Consider the following 11,189-nt stretch of genomic DNA (forward strand, 5'->3'; position numbering starts at 1 on the left):
AAACTACATTTTCATATTACAAAATGTAATTTCAATTTCATGTTCTTATCTTGCGCACCATGAATAGCACAATTAACACCCAAAATAGCATAAACAACACTCTTATAATACTATATAAGGCTTCGTACCCGTTATGCCAGGACGTGTAGTAAGAAGAATGGTAAATAGACTATTTATATCACACTGAAGCAGTGCATGCTAAAAATAACAGCAGCATTTCACCATATTTAGCTACAAAACGTTTAAAAATTGGTGTATTTTTTAAAGTCACTTCTTACCAGATTTACAGCAATATTTGTGATCTTTGTCACATTTAAATTAATGCAATGTTAAATATAATTAAATTTAAACCTAAATGTTAAATACTAAACCTAAATGTTACATCTAGATATTAAATCCGAATTTAAATGCTAAATCTAAATATCTCAAAATATTTAGCTAATATGCAAATTCACACTGGCCGTACGACAGCTCTCTGTAAGTTTCTTTTACAACTCGCTAATGCTAATATAGAGGTGGGTATGCTACATGAGTTAGAAAAGAAACTTACCGAGTGCTGTGGTAGCTTTGTAGTACATCCTGTCACTACCGCTGAAGATGCATTGCTGAAATTCTGAATTTAGATTAAACATTCAAGATTTAGATATATATTTAACATTTTGATTTAGATTTGATATTTAGAGTTATATGTAACATTTATATTTAAGATTTAGGTTAAACATTTAACATTATATTTAATACATATTTTAAAGAAAAATGAAAGCAAACAAAAGTTCACAAATATTGCTGTAACTCTTAAAAAGTAACTCTAAAAAATGCAAACCACTTTTTTAACCATTTTGTGGCTAAATATGGTTAAATGTTGCTGTTACTATTAGAATGTGCCGCTTTACAATCTGTACTCCATACTTATCAACCACTCAAAGTGCTTTACAGTACAAGTTGCATTCAATAAGCTTCTCTGCTAGAATACTATTGTATTTACTGTCTTAGGTAAACTAGATCTGTTTGTTTGTAATGTTTTATCTTACCTTGAATTGTATGAGCATGGATTTTGTTTCTCTCAAGTGTTTCAGAGTTAAAGAGAACCAATTAGAGTTAAAGTGCTTACATTTTATTCCAATTCTGTCAAGGGCTAAATTCTATTTTACTTTCTACCTGTGAGGTAAATAGACGTTGTCCTGAATCAGTTTTTGGTAAATTAAGAGATTTTGTTAAACTCACCTCTTCACTAATTAAAGTGACAACTGTCTCTTGCTGTTGAGCTCTGCTGTGTTTCTATTGCTGGGCCATTACCACCTGGTGCCTGATTTGACTCATTAGCAGGGGGTCAGCTCAGCTGTAGCCAACCATCATCAACTGAATGCTGCTCTGTTTCCTTTTATTTGAATATGTGTATACTTTCCGTCCCTGTTCACATATCTACTCATAGATACTATAGGCCTCGCACTCATTCACAACATTACCATAACCTTTCCTCTCTTATCTATCCGACCCGCTCCACACATACCCAACACCTTGTCACAGGGGAACTGCCAGTCAGCTACACGGGTGTGACACTCAACAGTCAACTCTCCCTTACTGCCAACATTACTGCAACAACCCGCTCGTGTAGATACATGCTGCATAACATCAGGAGAATACTTCCCCTTCTCACTCAGGAGGCAGCCTGTACCAGGTTCTGGTCCAGGCTTTTGTCATCTCACGCCTAGACTACTGCAACTCCCTCCTGGCTGGTCTACCTGCTAGTGCCATCCAACCTCTGCAGCTCATCTAGAATGCAAAGGCTTGACTGGTCTTTAACCTACCTAAGTGCACTCACACTACTCAGCTCCTCCGCTCCCTTCACTGGTTACCAGTAGCTGCCCGCATCCGTTTCGAAAAAACTAGTTATTGCGTACCTTGCTGTGAACGGATCAGGTCCAGTCTACATCCAGAACATGGTCAAACGTTACACCCCAGCCCGTCCACTCCGCTCCGCATCTCACTGTGAGCTAGCCAAATCACAACTGTTTGCTGTCCTGGCTCCTAAATGGTGGAACGAGCTCCCCATTGGTTGAATGCACTTATTGTAAGTCGCTTTGGATAAAGCGTCAGCTAAATGAATTGTAATGTAATGCAATATTGAATAATAGTTTATTAATAAGTCATTATTAATAAAGACCAGTTTAAGTCCTCATGGTGTTACGCTAAGAGTTTGCTATCGTTGCTAATAACTCCAGTTGAATATTCTTTGCTGAAATTTTAAGAATTTCTTTTAACATTTGAATATCACATATTCAATGTTAACTGGTCAAGCTGTCAAATTTCCTGTAACTGTTAAGTGCTGTTTAATTAAGAAAAAGCGTGCCACCGGCCCTATGTAACAGAGCTTGTACCTGGCTGTTACTGCCAAGCATTTCAGACTAAGTTGGATAAGAGAGCCTGAGAAAGAGCCACACCAAGCTGCCAGCCCTGTGAATTTATAGAACCCCTATACCCACCATAGTTTTGGTTAGGCTAGTGTACGACTAAAACTACACTACAAGGTTTCTGCCAGTGCAACACCATAGCCAATCACAAACTTGTGATTGGCTATGGTGTTGCACCATTTGGTCTGGAATCCTTCTATTCCAGACCAAACAATGGAGAACCCTTGTGTAGAACAGTTTATTTCTTCATTAGCACAGATCCTGACCCCTGGCCATCCTGAATTCATCAGCAAGCTGAACTTCAGTGAGTGTAGGAAAGAACTAGACTCAATACTTAATGACAGGTTTGATGCACAGACAGCATCCGAGGTTCCATTCTTGAGATGTTTTCTTTTAAATTTCCACAGGCAAACCAACCTTGCTTGTCAGTCCAAAGCAGCCCTAGAACAGGAGGTAAAAGCCCTAAGAGCGCAAAATGCTCTTCTCCTCCAGGAGGCTCAAACGGCTAATAAGAAAGCTGTGCGCTACTTAGAAGACCTGCACTCAGGGGAGTCAGATCTTTGTTTGTCGGAATATGCTAAATCAGTTAATTAAAATCAGAGTGTCTTTCCCTATATCAGTCGTTCAGCCGATGTGATTCAGGTTATTCCTATTCACACTCCAGTAGTGAAAGGTTAACTTCCTGTCATGATTATGAACTCTGGACTCTTATTTTCTGGACTTTGCCTACTGATTAAGGAGAGTTTTGGTTTTTATTATCAATTCTTTGTTTTTATTTGACCTTTACCTGTGTTTCCTTGGTCCCACTCTGTGTCCCACTCTGTTGAGATTTGTTTCATTCTGTGTTTAGATTTGTGTTCCACTCTGTTTCCTTTTTTATTTTGAAAGTTTATGTTGTGTTTCTGTTCAATTTACTTCCTGCCTTGATTTGTTTCACCTGTTTGTTCTGTGCCACCTCTCTCTAGTTTGTCATCGGTTCAGTTTGTATTCAAGTCAAGTCCTCAGTTCTGTCTTTGTCAGTTTGCTGTCTTCATGCTGCCTCACATCACCCACCTAGATCCTGCACTTTTGTGTGAGTTGTTTGTGTTTCCCTGGTTTTTGATGCGTCTTTCAGTTTAGCCCTTTTTAATGTTTTCTAGTTTTCAGTGGCACGCATTGCAGTTTTGCCTTGGGTTGGAGCCATGGCTTCATTCTGTATAGTACCAGCATTTATTTGAGTATACAGGACTTCTTTTATACAAGGGAATACAGTAGTCATATCAGAAACCTCACAAAGGCTATAATAAAAGACACAGACCCACACCGACACACATGCACACTTAAAGGTAAAAAAAAAGGTAAAAAAACCTTCCCAATTCGGATGACTGGTCTACTCAACATCAATATTGCTGAGGATCCAGCAGAAAATAAATGTAAAACGTATTATCTCCACGACATAGAATGACAAAACTATATGTCTCATATGCCAACAGACAGTAGCCTTGCCAAAGTGTGGCAACTTAGAGCAACATCATGCTACCACCCATGTGTAGCATGAGGGAAAGCGGGGAAAATGAGGGATCGCAACAACACCACCTGGGGATTTTCACCTCCAGGAAATAACTAAACTCTTTTGTGCAACAGCACAGGTTCGTTTATATCACGGGGCAAGAGACGTGTTTTACTCGTAGAAAAGAACTTTAATTTAAAGGGGACATTGTATGCCCATTTTACCACAAGTTGATATGGTTCCTTGGGGTCTTAATGAAATGTCTGTAACATACTTTGGTCAAAATACCACAAGGATCATTTAAAACAGCACCCTTTTTACCCTGTATAAAACAGCCCTCCACAGAGTGACCTGTTTTGAGCCAGCTCCCCCCTCCCCTTCTCCCCCCATGATTTTAAACGATATAAATTACATATTTTATATGATGTAAATTATCAAATATGCATCCCATACTTTGTATTCCCCTTCTGTTGTCCTGGATCTTTAATTTTCCCAATCACATAATTAAATGTCCCCCTCTGCCCATCCACTACAAGCACACAAGCACACAAGCAGATAGGCAGAGAGAGAAAGAGAGGGGTGGGGGGGGGCTATGAAGACCATCATTTACCCCCGAACCCCGACATTCAACGGGTACAACAACAAGCGGAGAAAGCAGAATCGCGGGCTGACCTTATATATACAGTCTATGGGGCTGACCAGCGGAGAAATGCTCGTCCCGTGTGAACAGCCAGGCGGCTGCGTGCTTGAGAACGGCGCTGCGCTGCCTCACAGCCTCGCTGCGTCCGGTGTAACCCGGCGTAACGAGTGGGGGGGCTCTGTGTGTTTGTGCCAGTGTTACAGTAGTGCTGAACACTGCGGAAGTCTTCCACACTGCTGGCTGTGTGGCGTTGACACAAATTCCAGCTCACGCATGGGAGAGCGAGCGGTCGCGCCCGAGCAGCTGCTGCAGCCTCCCAGTCCCAACGATCCAGACAAATGCCACAAGTGAGTGAATCGCGGGCTGACCAGCGCGGAGAAATGCGCGTCCCGTGTGAACAGCCAGGCGTCTGCGCGCTTGGGAACGGCGCTGCGCTGCCTCGCAGCCTCGCAGCATCCGGTGTAAACCCGGCGTAACGAGTGTGGGGGGACGGGGGGGGATGAGGTGGGCCAAGGCCATGTAGGGAGACTTCCAGTGTATTGTTACGACACAATACACAGGAAGCTCATTCGAGTCACTCTAGCATGACGTTTCTGACTTAGAGGAACCATAACAAAACACGCGAGTGTTTTTTTCCCAGAGTTTTTGGGTTGGTAGACATGCCAGATACCCACATTAACGTGTAGAAGCACTAACAAAGTGGAATTTGCATGATATGTCCCCTTTAATGTAAGTATGTATGGTAGACTCCTAATTTCCGATTTGCATCATGGCAAAGAAGTGATACAAATACACATTGGCTATGGTCTGCTCAGCTCTAAAATTAATTCAGGCTAAGAATTACTTGTTTACACATTACACAATTAATTAGTAATGTTGCCAGAATAGCACACAAAACCAGGAAAATTTGATATGGAAGCATTAGAATATTGTCAATACATTCTAATTAAGAGTAATTTTGTTAAATATGCAGTTTTAGACCTGTAGGTCATCGTTTTGTCGACTTTTCATTTGTCCAGTCCGGTTTTAAAACAGAGCTTCTACAAACTGAGGGAGAGTTTGTATATAAATACATCACAACTATTATAGCTTAATTTAAATTTGAACATGACATAATACCTGACAGTGTTGATTTGTTAACTGTTTTATTCTATCACTGCAGATCAGAATAACATGAGAAGAAATAAAAACTAAAGCCTATGATGTCTTTTATTAAAAAATTATCCACACTGTTCAATATTTCTATGATTATAAATGAACATGAACAGACTGAGCTCATCACACATTAACATCTTCTCTTCTCTCTGCTTTGGCAGACATAACTTTTAAAAAATTTTCCCATCATTGATTATAGTTTGTTCATCATCAGACAAAAATCTAAAATACTCCGTAATAACCTAAATAAACCCCCCCTGTTTATTTATAGTTTATATTTAGCCTTATACTTTAAGGTCAAAATGTACACTACCGTTTGGGGTCACCCAGACAATTTCGTGTTTTCCATGAAAACTCACACTTTTATTTATCAAATGAGTTGCAAAATGAGTAGAAAATATAGTCAAGACATTGACAAGGTTAGAAATAATGATTTTTATTTGAAATATTAATTTTGTTCTTCAAACTTTGCTTTCGTCAAAGAATGCTCCATTTGCAGCAATTACAGCATTGCAGACCTTTGGCATTCTAGCTGTTAATTTGTTGAGGTAATCTGTAGAAAGTTCACCCCATGCTTCCTGAAGCACCTCCCACAAGTTGGATTGGCTTGATGGGCACTTCTTGCATACCATACAGTCAAGCTGCTCCCACAACAGCTCAATGGAGTTGAGATCTGGTGACTGCGCTGGCCACTCCATTACAGACAGCATACCAGCTGCCTGCTTCTTCCCTAAATAGTTCTTGTATAATTTGGAGGTGTGCTTTGGGTCATTGTCCTGTTGTAGGAGGAAATTGGCTCCAATCAAGCGCTGTCCACAGGGTATGGCATGGCGTTGCAAAATGGAGTGGTAGCCTTCCTTATTTAAAATCTCTTTTACCTTGTACAAATCTCCCACTTTACCAGCACCAAAGCAGCCCCAGACCATCACATTACCTCCACCATGCTTGACAGATGGCGTCAGGCACTCTTCCAGCATCTTTTCACCTGTTCTGCGTCTCACAAATGTTCTTCTGTGTGATCCAAACACCTCAAACTTTGATTCATCTGTCCATAACACTTTTTCCAATCTTCCTCTGTCCAATGTCTGTGTTCTTTGCCCATATCAATCTTTTTTTTTTATTGGCCAGTCTCAGATATGACTTTTCTTTGCCACTCTGCCTAGAAGGCCAGCATCCCGGAGTCGCCTCTTCACTGTAGACGCTGACACTGGCGTTTTGGGGTACCATTTAAAGAAGCTGCCAGTTGAGGACCTGTGAGGCGTCTATTTCTCAAACTAGAGACTCTAATATACTTGTCTTCTTGCTGAGTTGTGCACCGGGGCCTCCCACTTCTCTTTCTACTCTGGTTAGAGCCCGTTTGTGCTGTTCTCTGAAGGGAGTAGTACACACCGTTGTAGGAAATTTTCAGTTTCTTCGCAATTTCTCGCATGGAATAGCCTTCATTTCTAAGAACAAGAATAGACTGGCGAGTTTCACATGAAAGTTCTCTTTTTCTGGCCATTTTGAGAGTATAATCGAACCCACAAATGTGATGCTCCAGATACTCAACTAGCTCAAAGGAAGGCCAGTTTTATAGCTTCTCTCACCAGCAAAACAGTTTTCAGCTGTGCTAACATAATTGCACAAGGGTTTTCAAGGGTTTTCTAATCATCCATTAGTCTTCTAAGGCGATTAGCAAACACAATGTACCATTAGAACACTGGAGTGATAGTTGCTGGAAATGGGCCTCTATACACCTATGTAGATATTTCATTAAAAACCAGACGTTTCCACCTAGAATAGTCATTTACCACATTAACAATGTATAGAGTGTATTTCTGATTAATTTAATGTTATCTTCATTGAAAAAAACAGTGCTTTTCTTTGAAAAATAAGGAAATTTCTAAGTGACCCCAAACTTTTGAACGGTAGTGTATATCAGTTTTCTCTTTTCTACATATGTGATCATTTACGATGTTTCTTTTGTATGTTGCTTTTACCAACCTGACCGGCAAATTTCAGCATTTCTTCACATATCCAATTAGGAGCTTCATTCATAGTTGTGCAGATGTCGCTTATAATTAACGACTCCACCTCGATCACATGAATGCGCTCGTAGCTTGATATTTGAGGGTTGGATATCTAAAATTTTGAACACTCTTTTGCACTGAAAATAGATTTTGAAATTGTTGAAAAAGACATTGCAAGACAGGAGGCCTTCATGCTCATGTTCACTGAGAAAGACAATGTCATGTCTTTGGACGATTATACTATAATAACAAGGTTTCAGAATGGTGTTCATTTATAATGAGACAACAAACACCAAATATAGTAACAAAGTATATACTCAGTGGGCTAGACTGAGGCATGAAACTCCCGGGCTGAAAATGAGTCCCATTCTGGCCCTGCCATAACTACTGCCCATGCCAGACTCATGCTTTATGAGTTGCTGGATAAATCGACTGTTATTTCTCATAGGATTGATAATATTGTATATACTGTATTTACTCTGGCTGGCAGCCTTTATATGATCACCTTTTTAAGATAAGGGACAACAATTTTGTGAATGGTTTATCTGAATCTCTGTGTGACAATGCACTACAACCACCCAGACCAGAACAATCTCAGCCTATGGTTATCTCCTCATAGATTATAAAGCTAAGACACAAGATAATTTGAGACTCAGAACAGCCTTGCTGTCCGATCGATCATGCCTAAAAGAAAAAGGAAAAATGCTGAATATATATATCTGAAACATGGAAACCACTCCAAAAATGTTGTATCTTGGATGTGTCAGAGTGAAATTATTGTTAACAATCATACAGTCAGTGGCTAACACTTGGCCAACACTGATTTGTTCAAATGTGTCACTACACCTGGGGATGTTCTTATTTTTTTTTTATTATTCTGTATCGTTTAAAAAATTTGATTTCTAAACTCTAATGTTAAATACGTTTTAAAAATGCATATTCATCTTCCCATAGTGATTTATTTGAAATTATTACATAACATTCATCAACTTCATTATACATTGTAACCCATATTGTACACATATAAAAATTATATCCGCTGCATACATTAGGTTGTATTTTGTTAACAAATGGACAAACCATAGCACTATTACAAACACGATTTCCGTACATCTTTAAAAACTGTGTGTAAGGCACACCTCTTTGTATATGGCATAGAAAAAACACACAATGCTGGCCGCATGTGACGTAATCATTCTGAACCTTTCTTTTTGAATAAGACAAATACGCAGGTGGAAACTTGTCAGGAGGGTTGCCAAAGCTGTCAAAAAAAATCTTTGTATTTAGTAGTGGTGCACCGATGTATCGGCCGTATATCGGTAGCGGCCGATATTCGCCTCGTTTACTGCCATCGGCGTATCGGTAATAAACTTGACTTTCACCGATAACATTGGCCGATGTTCATTGGTATGTTTTCTGCAGCCTGCCAATCTGGCATCCAGATTATGGTACACTGACGCCGGGTTTACACCGGGCGCTGAAGCGCCGCGCAGCGCCAAGGAAAGCCAGGCCCCTCCCATCCACCCCCTTAAACCTTTGTGCGGTTCACATGGGCTGCGATGCGGCGCCGCGCCCAGCGCCATCCACCGATGGTTTCGGCGTGCGAGCGACGTATCGCGCCAGGAAACAGACTGAAAATGATTTTAAATGATATAAATTACATATTTTATATGATATAAATGATCAAATATGCATCCCATACTTTGTATTCCCCTTCTGTTGTCCTGGAGTTTTAATTTTCCCAATTTTCCCAATCACATAATTAAATGTCCCCCTCTGCCCATCCACTACAGCCACACAAGCAGTCATATAGATAAAAAGAGAGAGAGGGCTAAAGGCTTGCTTGGAGAATACGTCATTTACCCCCGACACCCGACATTGAACGGGTTACATACAACAACAAGAAGAGAATCGCGGGCTGACCGGCGCGGAGAAATGCGGGTCCGGTGTGAACAGCCAGGCGGCTGCGCGCTTGAGAATGACGCTGCACGGCGCGGGGCGGCGCTTCAGCGCCCGGTGTAAACCCGGCGTTACACACCAAGAAGGCCACATGCCAATGCAACAAGGAAGTGCACATGCGCAACATGTACTACATACAAACAGCAGAGACAATGTCGGCAGCATCGGCTGTGTGGGATTTCTTCACTGTCTCAGAGAAAGATCGCCGTTTAGCAATTTGCAAGACATGTTCAGCCGACATTTCAAGAGGGGGTAATACCACCAAGGATTTCAACACCACAAATCTGAAGGCTCATTTGAAAAGCAGACACATTGATGAATACAAGTAATTATTCAAGTAATAAACAAATATCGGTATCGGCTATCGGCTAGATTGTTGTTTTAAATATCGGTATCGGCCAAGAATTTCCATATCAGTGCATCCCTAGTATTTAGTAATATAAATAGCCAGCCAATTCTCCCCGGGCATGTAAGACAAATTTTTATTTACAATCAACATTGCAGGGAGTTTACAAACTCGTTTGTTGCATGCTCGAACCCCAAGAAATTTGTTCTGTTAAGTTCACCTGGATATCAGAAAGATATCCTGGTTATGTTGAACTCGCTTCGTAGTAGGCAGATGCTCCTCTCAAGAGAGTTATGCTTGGGCCTGGAAGCAGCATATACTAGAGCCAAATAGGCAGGCCTTAGTATTGGTTGTATTCATTGTGTATTTTACACTGCATTTGCACATCTGCACTTGCACTTGACTAGTGACAACAATAATCACCAGGTGAAGACTTTTAGTCATGTGTCCTTCTTCCACCAATGGGCCCAATACTACAGACCTTACATCGTCAGAAAATAACAGGGTTAACGATACATTTTTTCTTAGAGATAGTTTTGAGTATTGTCCAGTTCTAAGAGCATTTCTCTGATATTGTTGTTGATTCTGTCCTACGTCCTTGTCTTTATTGTCTATCAATGCCAGGGTCTTGAAAATGACGTGAAATGTAAGGCTTTATCTTTGTATCCTAAGAAGTACAAGTCAGATTTTTTTCAAGAGTGTCATTCAACATCTGATGTGTCTAACTTCTGGAGGTCACAATGGGGAGACGATATATGGTTAGCACATGGATCAGAACACTCATCTGGGGTAAGAACCTTTAAACATAGATTTGATGGGAATACTCTAGAGACCAATATTAATCCCTCAGCTCACTTTATTATATTGATAATAGCCATTAAATGGTGTGCCTTTGGGCATTCAATATAACATTGGTTATCCAAAAAAATATTGAATATTAACATTAAAAATATTAATATTAAATAATAACTTTAGTTCATTAAAGTTACCTCGGGGCACCACCCTTCGAAGGAAGGGAAAAGATAGTGTAGTGGACACGTGATAAGACAGAATTCACCAAAGACTGTTACATTGGTTTACACTAATTGATTGCACTATGTGGTTTGCACGCTTACACACCCTGTAAGGAGCTGTGGGGTTACCAGGGTAACAAGGGCACTGGGAGTGGTTAAAAGCGGAT

The sequence above is a fragment of the Hippoglossus stenolepis genome, chromosome 13 (genome assembly GCF_022539355.2).
Source record: "Hippoglossus stenolepis isolate QCI-W04-F060 chromosome 13, HSTE1.2, whole genome shotgun sequence".
NCBI lineage: Eukaryota > Metazoa > Chordata > Actinopteri > Pleuronectiformes > Pleuronectidae > Hippoglossus > Hippoglossus stenolepis.